Here is a 26,674-nt window from a genome sequence, read left to right on the forward strand (position 1 = left end):
GTGCTCCGCAAAGAGAGAGGCCGTGACTGTGAGAGGCCCGCGCACCGCGATGAAGAGTGGCCCCCACTTGCCACAACTGGAGAAAGCCCTCGCACAGAAACGAAGACCCAACACAGCCAAAAATAAATATAAATAAATAAATAAATTTATAAAAACATCACCCAAGTTTTAAAAAAAAAAAAAAAAAGTAAATATCGGAGTACCGTAGATATTTTTTAAACGGATGATAAATCATTATCCAATAAGTAATATTCCTCATCTATTTCATATCTTGAGGTTTTATCTTCAAATAAGCCTCTGTACAAACATAAAATTATGCTTCAGAGAAAACTGAAATGTAAATATAGTAATTAGTTTCTTCTAAGATCCCACCTTTAAATAAGTCATGTCTAATCCAGAACTAAGAGAAGAAATGACATGCCTAATGACACAAAGCTCAGAGCGCAGCCTTCGCCTGCCCCAAGTTAGCAAAGTTGGAATGAGGTCAAGTAGCACAAAGCTTTTTTTTTTTTGGCCATGTTGGGTCTTCGTGGCTATGTGCAGGCTTTCTCTAGCTGCAGCGAGTGGGGGCTACTCTTCGTTGCAGTGCACGGGCTTCCCATTGTCATGGGTTCTCTTGTTGCAGAGCACGGGCTCGAGGTGCACGGGCTTCAGTAGTTGTGGCACATGGGCTCAGTAGTTGTGGTTCACGGGTTCAGTAGTTGTAGCTCGTGGGCTCTAGAGCGCAGGCTCAGTAGTTGTGGCGCACAGGCTTAGTTGCTCCTCAGCATGTGGGATCTTCCTGGGCCAGGGATCGAACCCGTGTCCCCTGCATTGGCAGCCGGACTCTTAACCACTGCGCCACCAGGGAAGCCCCACAAAGCTCTTCTTTAAGTCTTTAAGTCAGCTTATCACATCTGTCCCGGGGGACGGGACCTAGGAACTCTTCTGTATTTTAGCCTGAGAACAAGTTTTACCCTTAAGAGAAGAAAAGCTATTTATATTTATCTTTTATCTAGCCATTTAACCAAATTTCCAATTCCAAAAGAAAACAAAAACTCTTATATACTGAGGAATACATTTTAAAAGAAAGCTCAGTATTTATTTGAAAACCATTATAAAGTGTTTTTAAAAGATATAAAACAAGACTTGAACAGAGAGACTTCCTGGATGGAAAAAACTGAATGTAAAAAAAGTTGATCCTTTCCAAATTAATATATAATTTTAATGCAGTTTTAATCAGAATCTCCACTGAGATTTTAGATTATAACAAAATGAGTCTAAAATTTATATGGGAAAAAATGCCATATAACACCAAGAAATATTTTAAAAGAAGAGTAAAATGGGACTCAGTTGCTTTTCTATATACTAAAACCTAAACTATAACTACTATAATCAAGATAGTATCGTATTGATACAGGAATAGAAAATAGACTCAGGAAATATAATACAAGATATAGAAATTGATAGAAGTATACGTGGAACAATATATGACTAAGGCAGCATCTCAATTCATAGATAAAGTAAATGGTGTCATCAAACTGGTTATACATTTGAAAGAACATAAAGTTACATTCATATCTCATACCATATACAAAATATATTCTAGATGAATTTAATATATGTATTTTAAAAATAAATCAATCAAGGTATTAGAAGAAGAGTTAGAAGGATACTGGCTTGGATGGATGAAGCCTTCCTAAGATAGAAACCATAAAGTAAAAGATAGATATATGTGACTAAACATTGGGTTGGCCCAAAAGTTCATACCTTATGGAAAAACCCAAATGAACTTTTTGGCCAGCCCAATATAAAAAAAATTGTGTATGGCAAAAGAGAATATAAACAAAATCAAAGACAAATAGTAGACTGGGAAATATATAACTGCATCATATAGAACAAACAAAATATTACTATCACTAATAAACTAAGAGCTCCCTACAAATTGAGGCATCAAATCACCTTCAAGAGGCATGAGCAAAGGATATGAAAACAATTCACAGAAGAAATGCAAAAGAACAATAAAACGTGAAAATATGCTCAACCTCACCAAAATTCAAGGGAATATAAATGAAAATAGAATATACCATTTTTCACCCAGTAGAGTAATACTCAGTGATGACTACAACATAGAAAACAAGCAGTCTCACACTTGCTAATGAAAGCCTGAACTGGTACATTTTTGGAAAGGAATCTGGCAACATACTTTAAAATTTGAGATGCATGTGTCCTTTGACTCAACCCCTTGTCCCCTCCCCTTCCCCACTTTTGGGATTCAACCAGGGTGAAGCACTGGTATATAAGGAGAGGTTAGTTAGGGGAAACACAAGCACAACCAAGGGAGACAATGTTAATTTCTCTCCACAGGGGTCAGTGGAGTGAACGCAATGCAATCATTAACATGAGTGAGTTAGAGCCACACCTATGAGCTGGGTGAATGTCTGTGACATTTATCATGAAAACATAGCTGCATGGGAACGCTTACATTCGAAAAATCCTCAAAGATAGGATATGTGTGATTGAACTGTACAAAACTGCTGATATTCAACTCTTTTTGATCTAATAAAATGGCAATTTCATAAGTCACAATCTAACATAAATTTTTATATATTTATGAGCATGAAAAAAATGTAGAATGATACACCCCAAGCATTAACACTGGTAACCTGCCTGGGGGTGGTAAGGGAGGAAAGGAGAAATGAACAACTTCTTCATACACCTTTGCACTGTTTTACTTGTTAAAAATTTTGTGAATTAAACATATCTAATAAATAAAAATGTAAAGAAAAAATAGAAAAGAAACAAGACTCTCAGGCTGGCTATTACCTGAAAATATATCTAGGGGCAGAATCTATAGCAATGGTCCATTTAACTTTATCAAATGTAGTGAACAAAAACCAATTTATTTCCTTGTCTCTTTCAACAAGATGGTTCAAAATAAAAACCCAACCGATTATTTGTTACCTAAAACAAATTTCAGAATTTGCAGTAAGGCTAGGAAAAACAAAAATTTAGAGAACATTAAGTATTGACAGTTGGAGCAAGAGGACCACTTGTACACTGCTAATGAAGAGTAAACTGATGTCATCACTTTCAAACAACTTGGCATCACCTAATAAAGTTGAGCATTGCATATTCTATGACCTAGCAACTGAATGCCAAAGTATATGTCCTAGAAAAACTCCTGGATGAGGACTAGGACACATGTACAGAGTGCAGCATTTTCATGAGAGCAAAAGGCTCGAAGCAACCCAAATGCCCCAAATGGGTAGAATGGATAAAGTATGGTATATTTCACACAGAGGAAGAAGAATACTGATGTACTAGTTAATACTAGACAGCAGTGAAAATGAGTGAACTTTAGCTGCACACATCCACCTAGATAATCTCAAAATAAAATGTTGGGTAAAAAATCTAAGCCAGAGATAAAGTATGATTCCATTTCCAAAAGAGGTGACACTAAACAATTTAAGAAAAAGCAGGGAAATGACAAATAAAAAGTCCAGATGACAGCTTTCTAGGAAGAGGCAGAAAGGAGGAAGGGGTCTGGGAGAAGCAAACAGGAGTCTTTAAAAGTGGTACTCATCAAGGGGCTGGGGTTTCCCCGGTGGTCCAGTGGTAAGGAATCCGCCTGCCTTCCAGCACAGGGGATGCAGGTTCGATCCCTGCTCGGGGAACTAAGATTCCACATGCTGCTGGGCACCTAAGCCCGTGCCCCTCAACTAGAGAGAGAAAGCCAGCATGCCACAGCTAGAGAGAAGTCGGCGCGCTGCAACGAAGATCCCGAGTGCCTGAACTAAGGCCCGCCGCAGCCAAAAATTTAAAACATTTTTTTAAATAAATAAATTAATTAAATAAATATTTTAAAAAAAGTGGTACTCATCAATAAAGCTACAGGGAAAAAGACAGGGAATGTATGTATGTTGTTTTACTAACAGTCTTTAACATGTATATGTGTGTATACATGCATATATTCTTTGGATGTATGGTATGTTTCACTCACGCACGCGTGTGCACACACAGGAAGAATCTAGGGCAATGCCTGCTCGTGCCTACAAAGCCTACCCTAGTACTGGAGAAGTCACTTAACCATCTTGCAGGTATGCTTTGCATTGTAAGTGCTTAATATATAAATGAATGGATATATTTTAGAGTAATACTCAAAGGAACAACCCTGGAAGCCATGTTCTTCCAGGGCCAGGGTAAAGTGGAAATTTCTCCCAAGCAATTTTTTTGTAGTGTACCAGAAGCCGGAGAGATTATAACAGAAAAATCCAAGATGAACACACACACTGACATAAAATTTTTCAAGTCACCTTGGGAAAACTGTATTTGTTAAGTTGCAGCACAAAACAAAGGTAACATTTCTGGGTAGAGTTACATGGGTTTTACTTTCACCCTGGGTTATCCTTTTCATCCACTTTATGATTTAAACTAAATGACACCAAAACTCAAACCTTGGCTGGTAAGATTTTCAAAAGCAGGGGGAAAAAATGCTTTTTCTTCGGCTACAAATCTTGAGTACCTAGGAAATACTGATTTATTGGGAGTAGACCAGATGGAGCTCTGTTTCCAGATATTACAATGTTGGTCCTGATTCACTGCAGTGGAGCAGCTAAAAGCCTTCTATATAAGGCGGTGTTTCACCAGGTGAAGGAAGACAATTAGAAAGGGAGGAAGTCTGTCCTTACTCTCATCCTCCACAGCTGTTGGAAATCAAAGTTGTTCCTCTAATTGAATCACTACTAATTCTAAGCTACTGGCTTCTTTCCTTTCCCAAGGATTATTTTGAATACTTGGACGTCTACTTTACTCACTCTGTTCTGTCTACTGCTGTTAGGAGTTTGGTAAATAATCTGATTTAGCTAAAATGCTTTACTGACAGGATATCCTGTATCTGGTTAACTAAGGCTAGAGGAAAGATGATTAGACAATCTGAATGCATGTTATTTTTAAAAGGAAAGGAAAAGACAAAAAAGTCAAAGTGGCTACAGGCCCTTCATCGTCTCAAGGAAACCAAAACAATATGATGCCAAACTACCTCCCCAAATATGACTTATTACAGATGCGACATTTCTACTTCCTCATGCTGGAAAGTTCCATTTTGTGCTCATGACCTGGAAATGCAGGTGCAGCATAATCAACGAGGTAAATGGCTCTAAGTTTTCTCTTTAGCAAATGAAAAATGGGAAATTAAATTAATTGCTGTTCTTGAATGCTTTTCCCTAAGCAAAGTTGCACAGATTGCTTTTTTAAATATGAGCTTTATTGAAATATAATGCACATAAAATTTTACCCTTTTAAAGTATACACAATTCAGTGATTTTTAGAAAATTCAAAATTGTGCATCCATCACCATTATTGAATTCCAGAGCATTTTCATCACCCCAAAAAGAAAATCCATAGTTTTTAGCAGTCACTCCCCATTTTCCCCTCCCCACTCCGCCCAGCTCCTGCAACCATAAATCTACGCTCTGTTTCTATGGATTTTCCTGTTCTGGACATTTCAATAAATGGAACCATATATCACATAGCCTGTTGTGCCTGGTTTCTTTCACTTAGCATAGTGTTTTCAAGATTCATCTATATTGTAGTATTGAATCAGTACTTCCTTTTTATGGCAAATAATATTCCATTGTATAGATATACCATAATTTTATCCATTCATCAATGGGCATTTGGCTTGCTAATTAATGATAAAGAACAAAAGAAAGTCTAGAAAGCAGAAGGAATTGGCCTTCAGCTCAGAAACTCAACCTAAGCCCTGGACTAAGACAATTACTGTGATACCTGCATTTATACCCCATTCTTGTAAACCATGCTATTCCTAGAGATTGTTACGAGAAATATCAGCTGTGGTAACACGGATAAGAAATTTTTTTTCTTATACTATTAGGGAGGGAAAAAGAAGGGAAACAGAATTAAAACATAATTGAGTAATATCCTTCAATAGGTGAGCAGATAAACAAATTGTGGCATACCAATATTCTAGAATACTACTCAGTAATAAAAGGAATAACATATTGATACATCCAACATGGCTGCATCATCACGTAATTCTGCTGAGCAAAGGAGGCCAGACAAAAGTGAATACATAATATATAACTGCATTTACATAAAACTCTAGAACATGCAAACTCTTCTAGAGTGACAGAAAGCAGATCAGTGGTTGCCTGAAGATGGGAAAGGGGAAGAAGAGATTGTTATTGGGCATGAGGAAACTTTTGGATGGGTTTGTTCATTACTTTGATTGTGGCTATGCTTTCATGGATGTATGCAGCCAATATTCATCAACTTTATATACATATCATTTATTGTATGTCCATTATATTTTATGTCAATTATATCTCAATAGAGCTGTAAAGAAACACTGTTTTTTAAAAAGTAAGTATACTTCCCCCAAACGAGTGTTTGAATATGTGGAAAACACTGCCTTTATTTTGCATATATGGTTTCAATTAATTTTGTAACAAGTTAAATTACTCTCATTTTACACACAAGGAAATTTGAGATTGACAAAGCACAGAAATTTGCCAAGATGGTCACAGTCAGTACCAGGCTGAGATCTCAAAGTCCATGCCCTTTTCACTACACCTCACTGCCTCTCACTGTTTCTGTTATAGACCCAACTCTTTGTTCTGGAATCCTTGGGTCCCAGCATTTCCCAACTCAGGGAATTTTCTGGTCCACAGAAGTTTATGCTTTAGGGTGGTATTCCAAGTTTGTTTTCTTTTGCCTATCATTTTATGTTGCCACAAATACCTCTCTAATTATGGGGATTTATCCGATTCAGTTGATTGATTCATTCTCAGTGGATCAGAGTAGTTAATCTGGATTAGATCAAGGCAAGTAATACTGGTCCCTAGATCAAAGGAGTGAAAATAATTCATCTGAGATTAAAAGCAAGCTGGACAAAACGAAAAACTGGCTACTCAACCCACCAGAAGTGGACATTGCACTTCTCTGGGACAATAGTCACTCCTTTGATTATGGGAGGCCCACAAATGTGGACTATTCAGAGTTGCTCTGAGGTATCTAATTACTTTTTACCACCCCTTCCCCTAAACTTGAACTTCAAGTCGAGGTTGCCATCTAAGTCTGAGCAGGACAAGCACTAGGGTGGTTTCGTCACCTCTGTACCTCCTCCAGATCGTGCTTCATCACACAAACAAGGGAATGCTCTCCAAATGCTACCAATCGCATTTGGGTCCATTTGAATATGGACCATGAACTTGATTAAATACAATTAATGAAAAAGTGAACGTTGGTTAAAACAATTTTTTTTTTTTGATAAGACAGCTAGATTTGGGGGAGAAAGGGGTACTATTTCTTTCATGCAAGACTTTCACAATGAAGGTTATCTGTGCTGGATACCTTTCATTTGCCCCTCCAAACCCATTCCCCATCCTGTTCTACCCGGCTCTACACCCTAGGAGACTGAACTACAGACTCAGAGGCAGGCTTCCTTGTTGTCTTCCAGTTAGGTATGGTCAATGGGGAGCATAAGCAGATAGAAGGAAAGAGGAGAAGCATTTCAAGGTATTTGTTTCCTGGCATCCCTGCCTGCAGGGTCATTATAAGCTGGCTACAGCCCTTTCCTGGAGGTCACAGCTCCACTGAGGAGGGTTCTCTCCTCCCAGCCCTCATCCCTTCCTGTCTACGGGTGGTAAAGGAGCCCTGAAAAAAGTACACTCTCCCTTGCAGTTTCCCTATACTCTGCTCACGTCCTTGTAAATATTCTCTTTATTAAGCTCTCCTAAAATTAATTGATTTGAGGATGCCAACTGTTTTCAGTACAGTTGACATTTTCTGAGGGTTAAGAGCATGCTTATCCAGAAAATGAACTTATTCCAAGTCCTCCATTTATACAAAAACACTGACATTCATGGGGTTGATATCAAGCCCAGACAAAGATAAACAATGGCTAGGTGAGATGTGGAGTGGGGTGGTCAAACAGCACTGATTCAACCTTCCTGCCTCGGTGATTTTGTAAGGCAAAGGTTTAGATTTGCAAGAACAGTGAAAGTGGTGGATATATTTCTCAGATTTTAAACTGTGAGAGATGTAAGACATTCAGGTTGCTATATCATGCTTCTTTATGCTTACAGATCATGTTTCCGTGGTGACTTTGACCTTTTTGCACATGCTATTCTATTTAGATTGAGACTTTAAACCACTTTTTTTTTTGGTTTTAATGATCAAATATGAAGAAAGATATGTTTGCTACAATAAAAACTGCCTAAATGGCAAATCTAAGAAAGAGAACAAATTTCTGTTCTGTGCCATCTGTTTTCTCTCACTGAGAGATATTATCATATATAGTGAAAAATGCTGTAGAAGTGAAGTGACGCTTCCTGTGTCATGCATAAGATGTAATTTCAAGTAGATTTTGGTTACTTAGAGTTCATATATCAAAGATATAAGTCCATTAAGGTAAAAGATGGATTTTGATCCTATCTAAGCCCAAAATAACTAACCTCCCATCCCAAGAATCACCTCAACTGTATCATTCCCAAATGAAGTACTAAAAATAGAATAGCCACTTTAAGGTTGATTTTCTTTGATGATGCCAAAATGTCATTTATAAATCTGTAAAGTTCTTTTAAGTGAAAAAGCTAAAATGTTGAGATATTAATATGATGTGTTTATTTTTGTTTGGTTTGTGTTACTGTGTGTCTGTTTACCATAGATTAGGACAGGAGATAGAAAAAAGGAACTCACTGAATTAACCTGAGCCAGTGAGGTAAGATCTATCCCAGTATTTACGATGGGTATCTATTAGAACTTAAGAGTATATGAAAGGGGATACCCAAAGAAAATCTGGGAACTCTGGCAGCTTTCATTTACTTCAGCACAATACCAGATGGCTCTTACAAAGCTCTCACTTCCTATTTTCCAAATGATTGGTAATTTCATTCTTTCAACTTTTCCTAGTTCAGTGCAACATATTAATGAATAATACCATCTTGCATTTGTACAGCATTTTACAATGTACAAAGTACTTTCCTATTCATAATCTCAACTCATCTTCACAGTAGTTCAGATATACAGTACTTCAGGGAAAATATTAAAACTCTCATTTTACAGATGAGGAAACTAAGGCCCAAAGATATCACACAGGATTCCTTTAGTAGCTACTTGGCTTAGGTTAGGTAAAAAATGGGAATATATTGGCTCACATCAACTGGATTGATGGACTCCAGTTCTCACTGGGCTATCTCTTTCCTTCCCTTTATCGCTCTGTCTCTCTCTCTCTTTTGCTCCCCCTTTGTGCGTCAGACTTTACTCTCTCAACAGACTGAAACATGGCCTTACATGATTCTTACTACCTTGAGACTAGAAAGGATGGGACCTCTCCTCCCTCCACTTGAGTTGGAAAATTCCAGAGAAAGAATCTATTGGCCCTTGCTGGGTTGCATGCCCACCCTTCAAACCAACTCCTGTAGTATGGTGATGAAATACTATGGCATCCCCAGCTTTAGTCAAGTCCCCATCCCTCTGGCCAGTACTACCCAAACAAACAGAACAGGAATAGACATAGCCAGTGAGGAAACTGTGAGGAGGGCATACGGACTGCATTAAACAACTTGCCCAAGGAGAAGAATCAGAACAACTTCTAACTGGACCTTCAGACTGCAAGCCTCCCCTTCGCTTCCAGCCTCCCACTACAGGGACCACAGTGGTGTTACCGAGCCCCTCTCTTCCTCATGGTTGCCAGTGTGGTCTGATTCAAGGCTAGAACTTGGAAAAGACTTGATTCTCATCCCGATCCTGTCACTCGTCAGCTGTGTTCATGGGCAAGTTACCTAACATCTGGGAACCACAGCTTCCTCCTTTGTAAAATAAAGTAAACAATTTCTGTGTCACAGGGTCATCAAAAGGATAAAGGGAGATAACGTACTCCAGATGACTTTGAAAATGATGAAGAACTACCTTAAGGTTTATTACTTACATTCTGTATGTAACTCTTACAGAAGCTAGAATTCACAGTAACAGTCTTCAGTTGTCACCCTCCCTACCACCAGCCCTCTGTTGGCATCACTTCGGTTCTGACATTTTTACTCTTTCAGTTTTAAAAAAGCACATGTCAAAAAAAAGCATCAAATGGTGTCTCAAAATGAAGAGATTTGGTCCAGAAGAGAAATTTACGAACAGACGGTTTAATGGCACTTATCATACTCACATTTCAATACAGATTAACCAGGAGATGGAAAATTTCTGGAGGGCACACAAGATACTATTAACAGTGGTTATCTCTAGGGAGTGGGCTAGGAGTTGATGTTTGGAAAGAAACTTCTCTTTTTCATTTATTCCTGTGTCTACTACTTGAATTTTTTAAAATCTCACATATACATTCCTTTCATAATTAAAAAAAACTAATTAAAAAATTAAAAGCTTAGTTATCGCAGAAAAGGAATATAGTATATACCTAGAATAGTGTCTGACACTTAAAGAGCTTTCAATACATTCTGGCTTATTAATCAAACTAGGTATTTCTAGTTACCACCTATCCAACAAAGTAAAATCAACTTCACTAGAATAAAGTCCACCTCTCATCTCTGTGAATGTACATTTTCCATTAATCACATTGTGAGAAATGCTCATTACCACCTGCTGAGGATATGGTTTTAAACTCTTACACCTTCACACACCAAAACTGAAACCTACCTTCTTAACGTCCAATTATAAAACACAGTACATTTGGCTACCTCTTGACTCTATTACTGCTCTTCTTGTAAGCACATTGATTAACATCAGACAGAGCATGCTGGGGTTCTAGGAACCATTCTATCTTACAGCTGGGGCTTTGCACGATATTTTCTAAGAAATTAAAGGTTACATGGCAGCATATGCCAAACCTAAAAGACAGATTTAAACAGCATTTAAAAAATGATGCAATGGCTATGAAGTTTGGATGCTGTGCACCAGTTAAGTGCTATACTGGTTGCCTAGTTACATCTCTGCAAAAGGCCAAAAAAGTTGTCTCTAAATCTAGAAGTAATTAAAAACCTTAAAGTTTCACCATTAAACCAATGATTATGTGTGAAACCCTATGCAGTCATCCCTTAAAATAAGTGCCCATCAGACTTGGATCAGGTGGTAGCCTTTGGGAATGTCCAAGGAGATATTTTAATAAAAGACATTTCTATATATGAAATTTTTTACCATGCTCACATTTCATTAAAGTTACCACAACTGGACTCCTTCTGTTTTGTCATACCCAATTGCAGTCTGCTACTATAGGATATTAAAAAACTTTCCAGCCTAGTTGATATAACTTCTATCCCATGAGAGGTGGAAAAAAGTCCAGTGTTTTAAATTGTTAAACTTTAAAAAAATTTTTTTTATTGCAATCAGCTTTGCAAATTATAGGCCAGTTTATAATCCAGTAACAAAAACTATGCATCTTAATACTAACAACTAGTGTCTTAACTCTATGAAATTTCCTGATTGGTTCTGCCTGGCAGACACTTTTAAGTCCAAATATCTTCTCCCAGTAATGGGACAGGATGAACAACAATTTTGGTCTAGAAATTTAAAAACATGAGTGTATTAAAATGGATGAGACTTCCTCCAGAATTTGAAGATAGGGAGAAACAATCTTTTTTTTTCTTCCTCTTGAAGCTCAACATTTTTTTTTTGAGGTAAAATTCACAAAACATGAAATTAATCATTAACCACTTTAAAGTGTACAATTCAACAGCATTTAGTACATTTACGATGTCATGTAGCCATCACCCCTATTTAGTTCCAAGACATTCCTATTACCCCCAAAGAAACCCTGCACCAGAGTAGCTTGGATCATTTGGATCTCCTATTTACATTTACTCTGTAATTTCTCTTTGGAAAGGAGTAAAAGAATCTGAGTTTAAACAACAGCAAAAGGATTTCATCTCCTTTCATTTCTTCTGGAGCTTGTTTGATTCATAAAAAAAAAAACAGCTGAGGTTCAAAGCTGAAAGGAGGCTAGTCTTAACAAAATGAAACCAGTATTGAGAGTCCTAGAAGGAAGGAACCCCAAAAAGGGATTGACAAGGATATCAGAATAACTCACAATCTATCCAAGCCCTATCCTCATCAGAAACACAGATCTTACCTTCAAGACTGATAGTACTCAATCTTTTTTTTGGAAGAAAAGAAAAAAAAGAATTGAAAGAGAATTCCTTGTACCTACCAACTAGAACAGTTTAGAAGATAGTAACGAAGCATTAAAAAAATATATATATATATTGCCAGCTCCTAAAAGTCAAAGCCTATTCTAGAGAAGCTAATGTACTGCCCTTTCAAGTACACTTACAATCTCTTTGTCCCAGTGGCTTAGAGAATAAAAATCTCCAAATGAAGGTCACAGAAATGTAAGAAATGAGGCTCCTTCTGTATTCCTGTTTTCCTAGTCTGGTTTGCTGTGGGTGAGGGCAGGGCAGAGCGTTATGGAAGCATGGAGGAAGGGCTGAGTACGAATCTTCACCCAGATGCAGCCACTTACTTACATCAGGGTAAGTAGCTCATGCTCTACCACTGGGAGTCAGAGAGCACCAACCTCTTAGAGCTGGATAAGGCTCCAAGACATGATCCTCTCCAATCCCCTCCCCTTGGGCATCAAGATAGTCTTCCTAATACTTATCTATTCTTGAACATTCTGTGCTGTCTCTTAGGGGGGGAAAAGTTCAATTTTGTTATACAAAAGGCAGGATTCAAACTAAGAGAGCACCATGCTGCTTTGGCAAACTTGTAATTTCCATACATGCTGACATGCCGAAAAAGATTCAATGAGGTTCTGTGGTCACCTCACTAAGAAAGCTATTAAAGCTGTGATCATCAGAGATGCCAGTGATACTGTGGAATTAAAAGAGTGGGCCATGAAATCTAATAACACTTTATAAATGTTGCTGGTTCTTCTGAGTTGGTTTCGGGCAAACATGTATATGTAGATACAGATTTTTCCAGAGTTAGATTCACCCTTATCCTCAGCCCAAACCCTGGAGGTTACTGTCATTATTTCATTCAATCAGATTTTCTATTTTCACAATTCAACGACATGACAGTCACTTTCCGCTAGAGTTGTTTTTAGACATCTAGGCCCCCAACTGTCCCAAATTACCCAGAACTCCAGGAGTTGTAGCAGTGAAGCTCCCAAGTCCCAGGTAACCCCCCAGTCTTAGACAAATCAGGATGCTTTGTTACTCTAGAGCTAGCCCTAAGTTTGGCCTTCAGATCTGTATTGCTGACCTGTCTTGAAGTGGATAAAAAGGGGACTCGCTACAAAAATAGCTGCAACATTTAAAATCTCCATCAAAAATTTCTGGCTAGGGACCTCCCTGGTGGTGCAGTGGTTGAGAACCTGCCTGCCAGTGCAGGGGACACGGGTTCGAGCCCTGGTCTGGGAAGATCCCACATGCCGCGGAGCAACTAAGCCCGTGAGCCACAACTACTGAGCCTGCCCTCCAGAGCCCACGAGCCACAACTACTGAGCCCATGTGCCACAACTACTGAAGCCCGTGTGCCTAAAGCCTGTGCTCCACCACAAGAGAAGCCACCGCAATGAGAAGCCTGCGCACCGCAATGAAGAGTAGCCCCTGCTCGCCGCAACTAGCCCGCACACAGCAATGAAGACCCAACGCAGCCAAAAATAAATAAATAAAATATAAATAAATTTTTAAAAAATTCTGGCTATATTCTACCCTGGAGATGGTTTTTAAAAAATAACCCAGTGATCCATTTCATTCACTAGGCGAGCAATGGTTTCTTACTTTGTGGGGATGACTTACCTAATGTATAGTGGAAATTAAACCATACTTAGAAATTAGCTATAATAAATACCACTACAGTAAGGTTCTAAAATATTATGTTATTTTTCCCTCCAACTTCCACATGTTAGAGCCTAATAAATAAAGCATAATGTGACAGGCAGACATAACAGCATAAAATAAAAATCTCACATTTCTTTGGTGCCATTCAAAGACCTTGGAACCTGCACACTGTAAGCAAACTCTCCGGAGTTGGAGAAATGCCAAAAGCAGCACGCTCTCTAGAGGCCACACCCACAGTACCAGAAAGTCTGGCCAAGGAAGGAGACATTGGACTTCAACCTGTCCACTTGATCCAATGCCAAACACTCCAAGAAAACTAAAAGCCTTCAGTGCCTGTATTTACAAACAGGTTTTGCAGAGTCAAGACAAGAACTTGCTTCATCAACTTGGGAACCCTAAACCTTCTCAACCCTATATAATGAAATGTAAGATAATCCTATCTCTGCTACCTGAGGCATTTCTACCTTTCTGAACAATTAATCTCTTTTACTTTGTAGTAGGCAGAATAATAGCCCCCAAATAGGTCCATGCCCTAATCCCTGGAACCTGTGAATATATAAACTTATGTGGAAAAAGGGACTTTGAAGATATGATTAAATTAAGAACCTTGGGATGGGGAGAGTATCTTGTATTATCTAGGTGTGCCAAATCTTATCACATGGCTCCTTAAAGTCAAAGAACATTTCCTGGCTCAGTTCAGAGGAACGAATATGGTGGAAAGACATACGGAGATGCAAGGCTGTCGGCTTTGAAAATGGAGGAAAGGGGACTCTAGAATTCTTCCCTAGAGCCTCCAGAAAGGAACACAGCTCTGTCAATACTTTGCCTTTAGACCAGTGAGATCTCTACAGAACCTAACTTGCAGAACTGTAAGATAACATATCTGTATTTGGTGGATTTGTTTTAATCCACCAAGTTTGTTACAATTTGTTACAGCAGCAAACAAGAAACGAATACATCCTTCATCACTGCTGTTCAATTTGCATAATGCCTTAGCAGTATTTTGCTTTAAATCTCAATATTTGACCATTTCTTGCCTAGTGTTTAATTTGCTTCTCTGTACAGACATAAATAGATTTGGTACTAGAACAAATATGCTCAAAATCCCTCCAACAGTGCAAAACAATATTTCCTTTTACATGTCTATTTTGTTTAGTTTCTTTCTTTAGTTTTTTAGCACAGAGACCACTTACATAAGGAACTACTTTGCATAACTGAAACCAGTAATTTTGCATGAAGCAAAAATGCTTGTACGTAAGAGTAAAATGACAAATAACCTCTTTAAAGGTGTGTAACGACACAGTAGTTCTCAATGTCTCCTTAGGGCACTCTGAATACCATGATGGCTGGAAGATGCCACTGGCCTTTTGTGAGCCAAGGACAGGGATACCAAAGAATACAAGGAAGAATTGCCCCATTCAACGTGTCAGCAACCCACACTGAGAAACTCTGCTTGGATTGATTTGAAACATTTAAGTACAGTGATTAGTATGAAAGAAATCAACACCAACATCAGACAGAGAACATGAAAAACTTATTTTAAAAGCCTTCATTATTAATAATATTTGGTAGAGTGTAGGGATGGCTTAGCCCTCACCTGAAAGATATTAAGTACTTAACTCCAAAAGAACCTCACGATGGGGTCGCAAAAGCTATACATGGCATTAAAAGCACACACCCCCACAGGCCTTCCTTCTACTAAGCTCTAGACCAGAGATTCTCAATCGTGACTACACATTGTAATCACCTGGGGAGCTCTTATAAACTACAGATGTTCAGACCCCTCCCCAAGGGATTCTGACTCAAGTGGTCTGGGTAGGGTTTACATATGAGTGCTTTCAAACACTTCCCTGGAGATTCTGATGTGCACCCAGGACTGAGAATCACTGCTCTGTACCATCCATGCGCAGTCTATTGGGCATATCCGTCTGGATGTGGTCACTCCACAGATTTGAATCTGTTCCTCTCTTCCTGTATCTGTAGCCCAGTTATCGTCACCCACTGAATTTCCCAAAAGAGAAATTGGGGAGTTTTTCTAAATATCCTCCTCTCCTTCATCTTCAATCAGCAATTTCATCAGTTCTCCCATATCCAGCCCATCATTTGCAAATCCAAGACGTCTACTGGTCTCCCTTCCATTAGTTGTTCTCTACTTTTTCTCCTAAGAAGGTTTTGATACTAGTAAATACTAAATATTGGCTGAATGAGTACATGGTTAAATGGCTAGCTTCTGCAAAGTAAGTTAGGTTAAAAGCAGGTTTTATTTTTTATTTGCATTTTGCTGTAGCCACTAAATAGTTGTATAAACAATTAAAAATCCAACAGCCAAATTCAAGCCATCATCATATAATCCAACGCTCCAATGGGAAAAGAAGAGAAGGGGTGGAGGTATAAATGAAACAATACTGGTCATGAGTTATAATTGTTAAAATTGAGTGATAGGGATATGGAAGTTCATTATATTATCCTCTCTATTTGCTATATGCTTGAAATTTATCAGAATGAAGTTAATTTTTAAATGGGGGGAAGGACTTCCCTGGCGGTGCAGTGGTTAAGAATCCACCTGCCAATGCAGGGGACATGGGTTCGAGCCCTGGTCTGGGAAGATCCCACACACCGTGGAGCAACTAAGCCCATGCGCCACAATCACTGAGCCTGAGCTCTAGAACCCGGGAACCACAACTACTGAGCCCTCGTGCCACAACTACTGAAGCCCACGTGCCTAGAGCCCATGCTCCACAACAAGAGAAGCCACCACAATGAGAAGCCCACGCACCACAACGAAGAGTAGCCCCCGCTCGCTGCAACTAGAGAAAACTCATGCGTAGCAACGAAGACCCAACGCAGCCAAAAAATAAATAAATAAATAAATAAAATAAAGTAAAATAAAATGGGGGGAAGTCCACGTCAGGACTAAAGGAAACTGCATCTTGGTTGGGGAGAGAAAACACATTATCACCTGTCTCAGCAATATGGTGACCTTTCAAGGCTACAGCTAGATTCAAATGGCTTTACTCAGTTTCAAAAGCCAAGTCTGTTTCTTCAAGAAGAAACCCCACTAGTATTAAATTGACCTTTTATTGTGACTGTTGTTGCTGCTGAAAAAGCCCTTATAATGTCTACAACCAATCTGTTAAGAACAGGGTTTACACTTCTCCGGTCTAATCTACTCTGACATCTGTCTTTCACTGTCCTCAATGGCTGCCACCAATTAATCATGTTCGGTGCCATAGAGACACATTTTGTTAAGGCAGTGACCTCAAAGACTTCCAAACTCAGGTTTTTAGAAGAAAATGGGTGAAATCTGAGCGAGAAATCTGATTTTTAACTATCATTAAGGAGAGCCATTTTTTTTCCTTTAAATCCTAAAGTCATGTCAATATTGCTAAAGACTATGAATGTTTCTTTTTTTTTTTTTTTTAATAAATTTATTTTATTTATTTTTGGCTGCATTGGGTCTTCGTTGCTGCTCGTGGGCCCTCTCTAGTTACAGCGAGCGGGGGCCACCCCTCGCTGCAGTGGGCGAGCCCCTCATTGAGGTGGCTTCTCTTGTTGTGGAGCACGGGCTCTAGGCACGAGGGCTTCAGTAATTGTAGCACGCGGGCTCGGTAGTTGCGGCTCAGGGGCTCCAGAGCACAGGCTCAGCAGCTGTGGCGCACGGGCCCAGCTGCTCCGCAGCACGTGGGATCTTCCTGGACCAGGGCTCGATCCCACATCCCCTGAATTGGCAGGCGGGCTCTCAACCACTGCGCCACAGGGGAAGCCCTGAATGTTTCTTTTTGATCAACATCACATGTTAAATGCTTTCATCTCTAGGCTTAAGATTTTTCTTTAACTCTTAAAGTTCTGATTAGATTTAAGATCCTAGAAGAAAATATTTCAGAATTCTTACCTCTTCAGTTCCCAAAGCCTGAGGCTCACTGGCAGATCTGGCTGTTGAGAAAGCAGAGAGGAGAATGTATTGTTTTTTTTTTAAAAAAAAAAAAGGAGAAATAACATGATACATAAAAGCTGAACAAGCAAATAAATGTTTCTGTAAATAGGGTTTGGTGGTGATGGCTGAATAGCTCAAAGGGCAGAGGGGCTCACAGGTTTACCTTTCTGAGCCAAAAAACAAACATTTTGTTAACTCTTTTTCTTTGAAGAAACATATTTGTGAAAATAGGAGTCCCTTTCTTTGTGACCTTCCCTAACCTGCAAGAAAACATGAAAATATCAAGTCGGCTTGGGAACCGAGGGCAAGCACAGTTCTTGGTGACAGAGGCTGTGTACCGGTGAGATGAATAAGAACAAGCTTTCCTCCTGACCTAACTTGATTAGCTCCCAGCAGGACCAAAGTGCCAGATACACTCTTTCTCCAGGTGTTAGGGACAGAGGTGGGGCTCCATTCGTGTATATCTAACCCTTTAAGAGGGTAGATTGGACAAGTTAATGGTTAAAAAACATCGTTAGCATCCAAAGCTGAAGGCTGTTTAGAAGTAGAAACACCTATACCCTTAGCCACTAATGACCTTTGAGTATGCTGAACAGAGTTGGCCTAATTCTGCCTAGTGCAGAGTGTGGTTCATATCTAAGAAAGTTCCTGTCTTTACTTCTGAAAAGATATCCGGCAGCCAGCTCAAAGGGAACTGCCTAAGCCTCAGGGAATGCTTTACCATTCATATTTCGCTGTGTCTCAGAACTAAGAGTTACTTAGCATCTAGAGTATTATGACTGAGAGTGGAAATCAAATTCACGTTGGGCCCTGAGACCAAATGAACATCAGCGTCTCTAGAGATCTCCCATTGCTTAAGACTGGCACGTGTGCTAAAATCTCAGCCCAACTGATTATATTCCCAGATGACTATAAGGGACCATATGTTTTTAAATGAGCCAACATTATTAGAAAACCATTATCTCATGATTAATGACAGCAAAGGAAACAAAAACAAGCCAAGGTCAGAAAACAACCTATTTTCAGAGAATAAACCCTAGGGATAACAATGATTAGTGGGACTTGCAAAATAAGCCTTGAAGGGAGCTCTGAGTCCAGCACTCTCATACATTCTTGGGAGAGAATAAATCAACACAATCTCTCTGGAAAGCAGTTGGGCAATATTTATCAAGATCCCAAATATGTTCTCACCCATTGTCTTGGTGATGTCACTCCTTGACTTGATCCAAAAAATGCAAAGTATAGACAAAGAAGTATTACCAAGGCGTTAGAAATAGCCTAAATATTAATAACATAACCTATTAAGTAAAACAGAAAAATTCCACACGATGGAACTTGGAAACAATAAATACAAAAAATTTAAATGATGAGGAAAAATACACACGGAATAAAGTTATGCGAAAAGAGAATACAAAATAATATATAGAGTATGACCTCAGCTAATTTTCTAATATCTATATATTATATATATGCATTTTTCTAATACATTTTCATATTTTTCATATTTAATATTCTAATATATCACATACAATATTTTCTAGTAAATATTATACATATCTTTCTGCTACATATTTTTCTAGAAAAAAGATTGGAAGACGGTATGTCAAAATGTTAACAGTGTATTATCTCTTTTGTATAGAAAATGGAAGTACCAGAAATTGCTAGATATGCCCCAGTATCTGCTTTCCTCTTCTTCCATGCTTGTGATAGAATCTAAGCTAGGCACATACATGTCAAGAATAACTGCTTTTCTCAGCCTCCCTTGTTGCTAGGTGTGTGGCCATGTGACAAAGTTCAAGGGGATTGCTGCAGCAGTGATGGGTGCAACTTCTGGGTCATGCCCTCCCCTTTCCAACTTCCTCCCTTCCTACTGGTTATAGTGAGGTCCTTATGGTAGGAAGCCACTTTAGACCATAAAGCAAGGAAAATATGCTTGGAATGATGTAACAGTATGATAGGAGGAGGCTGGATACCTGGATGATCTTGTGGAGGAGAGTTACCTTACCAGCCCTGGACCACACACCTCTGGATTGTTATGTGAGAGAGAAATAACTTCTAACTTCTGTAAGCCACTGTGAAATCAGGTCTCTGTTATATGTGGTTCAACCAAAAACCTAATTAATGGAAGGGGTCAGTCTTAATTTTTTTTTTACACTTTAAGTATTTTCCAAATTTTCAATGATCACCATGAATTACTTTCACCATCAGAAAAAAAGTTTAAGTTAAGCATTGTTTACTAATCTTTAAAAAATTAAGACAGCATAGAATGAAGTTTGGGTAACATGTGACTTCTTCCCACATATGAGAGGAAAAATGAAACCCACAGTTTTGAGGAATAGTTTTTACACCATATGCCAGGGCAAAATCACACACAAACTCCCTGCATTTGCATGACCCTTTAATCAAACTCCACGGCACTTTATTTCAAGGCTTTTGAAAAATAGTTTTAATAAGGAAAAGTTGTAGAAATAAAATCTGCATGAGGAATACTCTAAAAAAACCTCTAGTCAATGTATTATACTTATCCATTTAAGAGGATACCTAGGCTTCTTAAAGTAAATCTTAAATCATTCTTAAAAACCAGTTTTGTAGGTGAACTAACTCATACCTTTAATTTAAGGGTGTTGTTTGTTCTCCGTACAGAATCATAATGAATCACTCCTCAGTAATCCCACTTTGTTGACTGTCCATCAAAAAAGCATGTATGTTGGGATTTCCCTGGTGGCGCAGTGGTTAAGAATCTGCCTGCCAATGCAGGGGACACAGGTTTGAGCCCTGGTCCAGGAAGATCCCACATGCTGTGGAGCAACTAAGCCCATATGCCACTACACCACTATGCCACAGTAGCCCGTACGCTACTGAGCCTGTGCTCTAGAGCCCACGAGCCACAACTGCTGAGCCCACGCACCACAACTACTGAAGCCTGTGCTCCACCACAAGAGAAGCCACTGCAGTGAGAGGCCTGCGCACAGCAATGAGGAGTAGCCCCGGTTCACCGCAACTAGAGAAAGCCCGTGCGCAGCAACAAAGACCTAACGCAGCCAATAAATAAATAAATAAATGGGGGAGGGCTTCCCTGGTGGCACAGTGGTTGGGACTCTGCCTGCCAATGCAGGGGACACGGGTTCGAGCCCTGGTCTGGGAGGATCCCACATGCCGCGGAGCAACTAAGCCCATGAGCCACAGCTGCTGAACCTGCGCGTCTGGAGCCTGTGCTCCGCAACAGGAGAGGCCGTGATAGTGAGAGGCCTGTGCACCGCAATGAAGAGTGGCCCCCGCTCGCCACAACTAGAGAAAGCCCTCTCACAGAAACGAAGACCCAACACACCCAAAAATAAATTAATTAATTTTAAAAAATAATAAAATAAATAAAATAAATTAAAAAAATAAAAATAAATGGGGGAAAAAAAAAAGCACGCATGTTGATTTTACTTTCCCCTGGAGTGATGAAAGATTTGGCAGAGCTCACATAACCTCCTTGGTCTCCTCTGTGACCCAGGGGCCTATATTATAAGATGACTGTCCAAGATAAAGGAGTCATATCTACTCCATAAAATAGAGAAAAGAGACCTGGTCTACTTGGGGATCAGATCTGAAACAATGGCCTCACTAAAACCCGTCTCTAACTGTATTAGAATAATGCACTGAGGAGCGTTTAAATCTGTAATAATATTATGCCAGTGTCATTTTGGCACCTTTTAGAGGCTCACTAAAGCCCTGTGCACCTGCACACCAGACACTTACCGGGTAGATCTGAGAGACTTATATGTAATTATACAGCAGATAAAGGACCAATTTTCCCCCCTTCTTCCTGAGAGAATGCCAAATGGCCCTTTTCTCCCCTGTGAATCACAACACCCAACACTAAAACGACTAACTTATATTCAGTAACAAAGGGAGGATGCCAGAGTTTCTTCACTTCCCTCTCAGGACAACTGTGCCAGTGCATTCTCAAGAAACCCTACACTCTCTCTTGTGATAGTCAAATTGAAGCCGATAGTCAACGCTCTGAATTCTCAGTTTCTCTCCCCCTCTTCCCTTTACAAGAACATAAGCAACCCAACTCCACAGGCCTAATTACCATGGTAACACCATGCACTGTGATTATGAGTGTGTTTGTTTTTAAAATGACTCACAGATTGTTCCCCCAGAAGCCCCAGACACACAGGTTTCTGGCTGGTTTATAAAATCTATCCAAAGTTTTCTTGCAAATGTCTTGCTCTTCATAGCACAACTGGTGTGACGGCGAGAGAGTCATCAAATCAATATGCCCATCTCCTTAAGGATGAAAAAACCCCACTTGGTTCCTTAAACACTCCAAGATTAATCAATTTAAAACTCGGGTTAATAATGAAATTAATTTGAGTTTGTACACTGGAGAAAATTAATCTGTTTCTAATTTAAATAATTGAGGTAGTTCATAAGGTAGTTTTAGGGACCCAAATGAAATTATCAGGTGAAATAAAATCAGCAGTAAAACTTATCAAATAAAATAGCCTACATCGGTGCATACATGGGTGATCACATGTAAACTGTTTTAAAAGAATAAATGTAAGTCCTTTTTTTTAATTAGAAATGCATTTTCTTTTCCTTAACACTGCCTGATTGTAACAATATAACTTGATTCTAGGGTAAATGTAAGTCTTAATGCCGAGATGTTTTTAAACTAAGATCTAAAATAAAGAGATTTATTTTTAAAAAACAAACATGAAAGAGTCCAGACATTGGGAAGAACTGTGGACTACTTCCATCTATTTATCAATACGTATTATTTAAGACCCTCTATGTACTAAGCACCACTGTTTATAACTGAACATTGTAATAGGACTTAGGGAAGACTATTTTCATACTGGAGACAAAGGTCATGGGCATGGCTTAGTCCCTCATCTTCTCTCAGAAGATCCTTTGTGTCACAAGGCACCATTCTGGATGAGCTTTTAGTGAGAGGGAACATGATCCAATGATCACATCAGGCCTAGAACTGAGAGTCCTGACTTGGGCATCATGGGTAGCTCTCTCCAAAAAAAATAGATGTTGGTAATTTTGGTATATTGATTTTCCTTTGTATGAAACGGAAATAAACCCGATTTTAAAAGAAATTTAAATGAAAAATTTTATATAAATCTATATAAATTAAAATGCTTAGTACCCTGATGTTTACTTATGGTACAACATATGATAAGCAGACACACACACATACAAAATTCATTAAAAATGACTATCTCCAGGACTCTGGGAGGGCTCATGCCAAGGAGTACTTCCCAGAACTTCTGCTGCCAGTGTCCCTGTCCTCACGGTGAGACACAGCCACCCCCCGCCTCTGCAGGAGACCCTCCAACACTAGCAGGGCTGAGGGCAGACAGCAGAAGCAAGAAGAACTACAATCCTGCAGCCTGTGGAACAAAAACCACATTCACAGAAAGATAGACAAGATGAAAAGTCAGAGGGCTATGTACCAGATGAAGGAACAAGATAAAATCCCAGAAAAACAACTAAATGAAGTGGAGATAGGCAACCTTCCAGAAAAAGAATTCAGAATAATGATAGTGAAGATGATCCAGGACCTCGGAAAAAGAATGGAGGCAAAGATTGAGAAGATGCAAGAAATGTTAAACAAAGACCTAGAAGAATTAAAGAACAAACAAACAGAGATGAACAATACAATAACTGCAATGAAAACTACACTAGAAGGAATCAATAGCAGAATAACTGAGGCAGAAGAACGGATAAGTAACCTGGAAGACAGAATGGTGGAATTCACTGCTGTGGAACAGAACAAAGAAAAAAGAATGAAAAGAAATGAAGACAGCCTAATAGACCTCTGGGACAACATTAAACGCAACAACATTCGCATTATAGGGGTCCCAGAAGGAGAAGGGGGAGAGGAAGGACCAGAGAAAATATTTGAAGAGATTATAATCGAAAACTTCCCTAACATGGGAAGTAGCCACCCAAGTCCAGGAAGCACAGAGAGTCCCATACAGGAAAAACCCAAGGAGAAACACATTGAGACATATAGTAACAAACTGGCAAAAATTAAAGACAAAGAAAAATTATTGAAAGCAGCAAGGGAAAAACGACAAATAATATACAAGGGAACTCCCATAAGGTTAACAGCTGATTTCTCAGCAGAAACTCTACAAGCCAGAAGGGAGTGGCATGATGTACTTAAAGTGATGAAAGCGAAGAATGTACAACCAAGATTACTCTACCTGGCAAGGATCTCATTCAGATTCGATGGAGAAATCAAAAGCTTTCCAGACAAGCAAAAGCTAAGAGAATTCAGCACCACCAAACCAGCTCTACAACAAATGCTAAAGGAACTTCTCTAAGTGGGAAACACAAGAGAAGAAAAGGAGCTACAAAAACAAACCCAAAACAATTAAGAAAATGGTCATAGGAACATACATATCGATAATTACCTTAAACGTGAATGGATTAAATGCTCCAACCAAAAGAACCAGGCTTCCTGAATGGATACAAAAACAAGACCCATGTATATGCTGTCTACAAGAGACCCACTTCAGACCTAGGGACACATACAGACTGAAAGTGAGGGGATGGAAAAAGATATTCCATGCAAATGGAAATCGAAAGAAAGTTGGAGTAGCTATACTCATATCAGATAAAATAGACTTTAAAATAAAGAATGTGACAAGAGACAAGGAAGGACACTACATAATGATCAAGAGATCAATCCAAGAAGAAGATATAACAATTATAAATATATATGCACCCAACAAAGGAGCACCTCAATACATAAGGAAACTGCTAACAGATATAAAAGAGGAAATTGACAGTAACACAATAATAGTGGGGGACTTTAACACCTCACTTACACCAATGGACAGATCATCCAAAATGAAAATAAATAAAGAAACAGAAGCTTTAAATGACACTATAGACCAGATAGATTTAATTCATATAGGACATTCCATCCAAAAACAGCAGATTACACTTTCTTCTCAAGTGCGCACGGAACATTCTCCAGGATAGATCACATCTTGGGTCACAAATCAAGCCTTAGTAAATTTAAGAAAATTGAAATCATATCAAGCATCTTTTCTGAGCACAATGCTATGAGATTAGAAATCAATTACAGGGAAAAAAAAACATAAAAAACACAAACACATGGAGGCTAAACAATATGTTACTAAACAACCAAGAGATCACTGAAGAAATCAAAGAGGAAATCAAAAAATACCTAGAGACAAATGACAATGAAAACAGGATGATCCAAAACCTATGGGATGCAGCAAAAGCAGTTCTAAGAGGAAACTGGTATACAAGCCTACCTCAAGAAACAAGAAAAATCTCAAATAAACAATCTAACCTTACACCTAAAGGAACTACAGAAAGAAGAACAAACAAAACACAAAGTTAGCAGAAGGAAAGAAATCATAAAGATCAAAGAAGAAATAAATGAAATAGAAACAAAGAAAACAATAGCAAAGATCAATAAAACTAAAAGCTGGTTCTTTGAGAAGATAAACAAAATTGAAAAACGATTAGCCAGACTCATCAAAAAAAAGAGGGAGAGGACTCAAATCAATAAAATCAGAAATGAAAAAGGAGAAGTTACAACAGACACTGCAGAAATACAAAGCATCTTAAGAGACTACTACAAGCAACTGTATGCCAATAAAATGGACAACCTGGGAGAAATGGACAAATTCTTAGAAAGGTATAACCTTCCAAGACTGAACCAGGAAGAAATAGAAAATAGGAACAGACCAATCACAAGTAATGAAATTGAGACTGCGATTAAAAATCTTCCAACAAACAAAAGTCCAGGACCAGATGGCTTCACAGGTGAATTCTATCAAACATTTAGAGAAGAGCTAACACCCATCCTTCTCAAACTCTTCCAAAAAATTGTGGAGGAAGGAACACTCCCAAACACATTCTATGAGGCCACCATCACCCTGATATCAAAACCAAAGATACTACAAAAAAAGAAAATTACAGACCAATATCACTGATGAATATAGATGCAAAAATCCTCAACAAAATATTAGCAAACAGAATCCAACAACACATTAAAAGGATCATACACCACGATCAAGTGGGATTTATCCCAGGGATGCAAGGATTCTTCAATATATGCAAATCAATCAATGTGATACACCATATTAACAAATTGAAGGATAAAAACAATATGATCATCTCAATAGATGCAGAAAAAGCTTTTGACAAAATTCAACACCCGTTTATGATAAAAACTCTCCAGAAAGTGGGCATAGAGGAAACCTACCTCAACATAATAAAGGCCATATATGACAAACCCACAGCAAACATCATTCTCAATGGTGAAAAACTGAAAGCATTTCCTCTAAGATCAGGAACAAGACAAGGATGTCCACTCTCACCACTATTATTCAACATAGTTTTGGAAGTCCTAGCCATGGCAATCTGAGAAGAAAAAGAAATAAAAGGAATACAAATTGGAAAAGAAGAAGTAAAACTGTCACTGTTTGCAGATGACATGATACAGTACATAGAGAATCCTAAAGATGCCACCAGAAAACTACTAGAGCTAACCAATGAATTTGGTAAAGTTGCAGGATACAAAATTAATGCACAGAAATCTCTTGCATTCCTATACACCAATGATGAAAAATCTGAAAGAGAAATTAAGGAAACACTCCCATTTACCATTGCAACAAAAAGAATAAAATACCTAGGAATAAACCTACCTAGGGAGACAAAAGACCTATGCAGAAAAGTATAAGACAGTGATGAAAGAAATTAAAGATAATACCAACAGATGGAGAGATATACCATGTTTTTGGATTGGAAGAATCAATATTGTGAAAACGACTATACTACCCAAAGCAATCTACAGATTCAATGCAATCCCTATCAAATTACCAATGGCATTTTTTACAGAACTAGAACAAAAAAATCTTAAAATTTGTATGGAGACACAAAAGACCCCGAATAGCCAAAG

At 38.7% G+C, this 26,674-nt stretch overlaps 1 protein-coding gene and 2 long non-coding RNA genes across 4 annotated transcripts in view; 2 read left to right on the plus strand and 1 right to left on the minus strand.

Moving 5' to 3' along the window:
- The window catches only part of LOC309625418, a 28,709-nt gene extending 11,860 nt beyond the window's left edge, over nucleotides 1–16,849 (plus strand). Inside the window, exon 2 of the long non-coding RNA XR_014242514.1 lies at nucleotides 209–16,849. This is a non-coding gene — a long non-coding RNA (uncharacterized lncRNA). The remainder of the gene's footprint in view (nucleotides 1–208) is intronic.
- The window catches only part of GNG2 (G protein subunit gamma 2), a 129,459-nt gene that overhangs the window by 90,931 nt on the left and 11,854 nt on the right, over nucleotides 1–26,674 (minus strand). The window contains exon 2 of one of the 2 annotated variants that reach the window (XM_082384874.1): nucleotides 17,683–17,723. The exons of the other annotated variant lie outside the window; for it this stretch is intronic. The gene's annotated coding sequence lies outside the window, so the exon portion shown is untranslated. The remainder of the gene's footprint in view (nucleotides 1–17,682; nucleotides 17,724–26,674) is intronic. 2 annotated transcript variants of the gene reach the window in all.
- LOC309625419 overlaps nucleotides 1–26,674 on the plus strand; it is a 606,027-nt gene that overhangs the window by 50,407 nt on the left and 528,946 nt on the right. The window lies entirely within an intron of this gene.

The sequence above is a fragment of the Balaenoptera borealis genome, assembly GCF_965194805.1.
Source record: "Balaenoptera borealis genome assembly, chromosome: 3".
In the NCBI taxonomy this organism is placed as follows: Eukaryota; Metazoa; Chordata; class Mammalia; order Artiodactyla; family Balaenopteridae; genus Balaenoptera; species Balaenoptera borealis.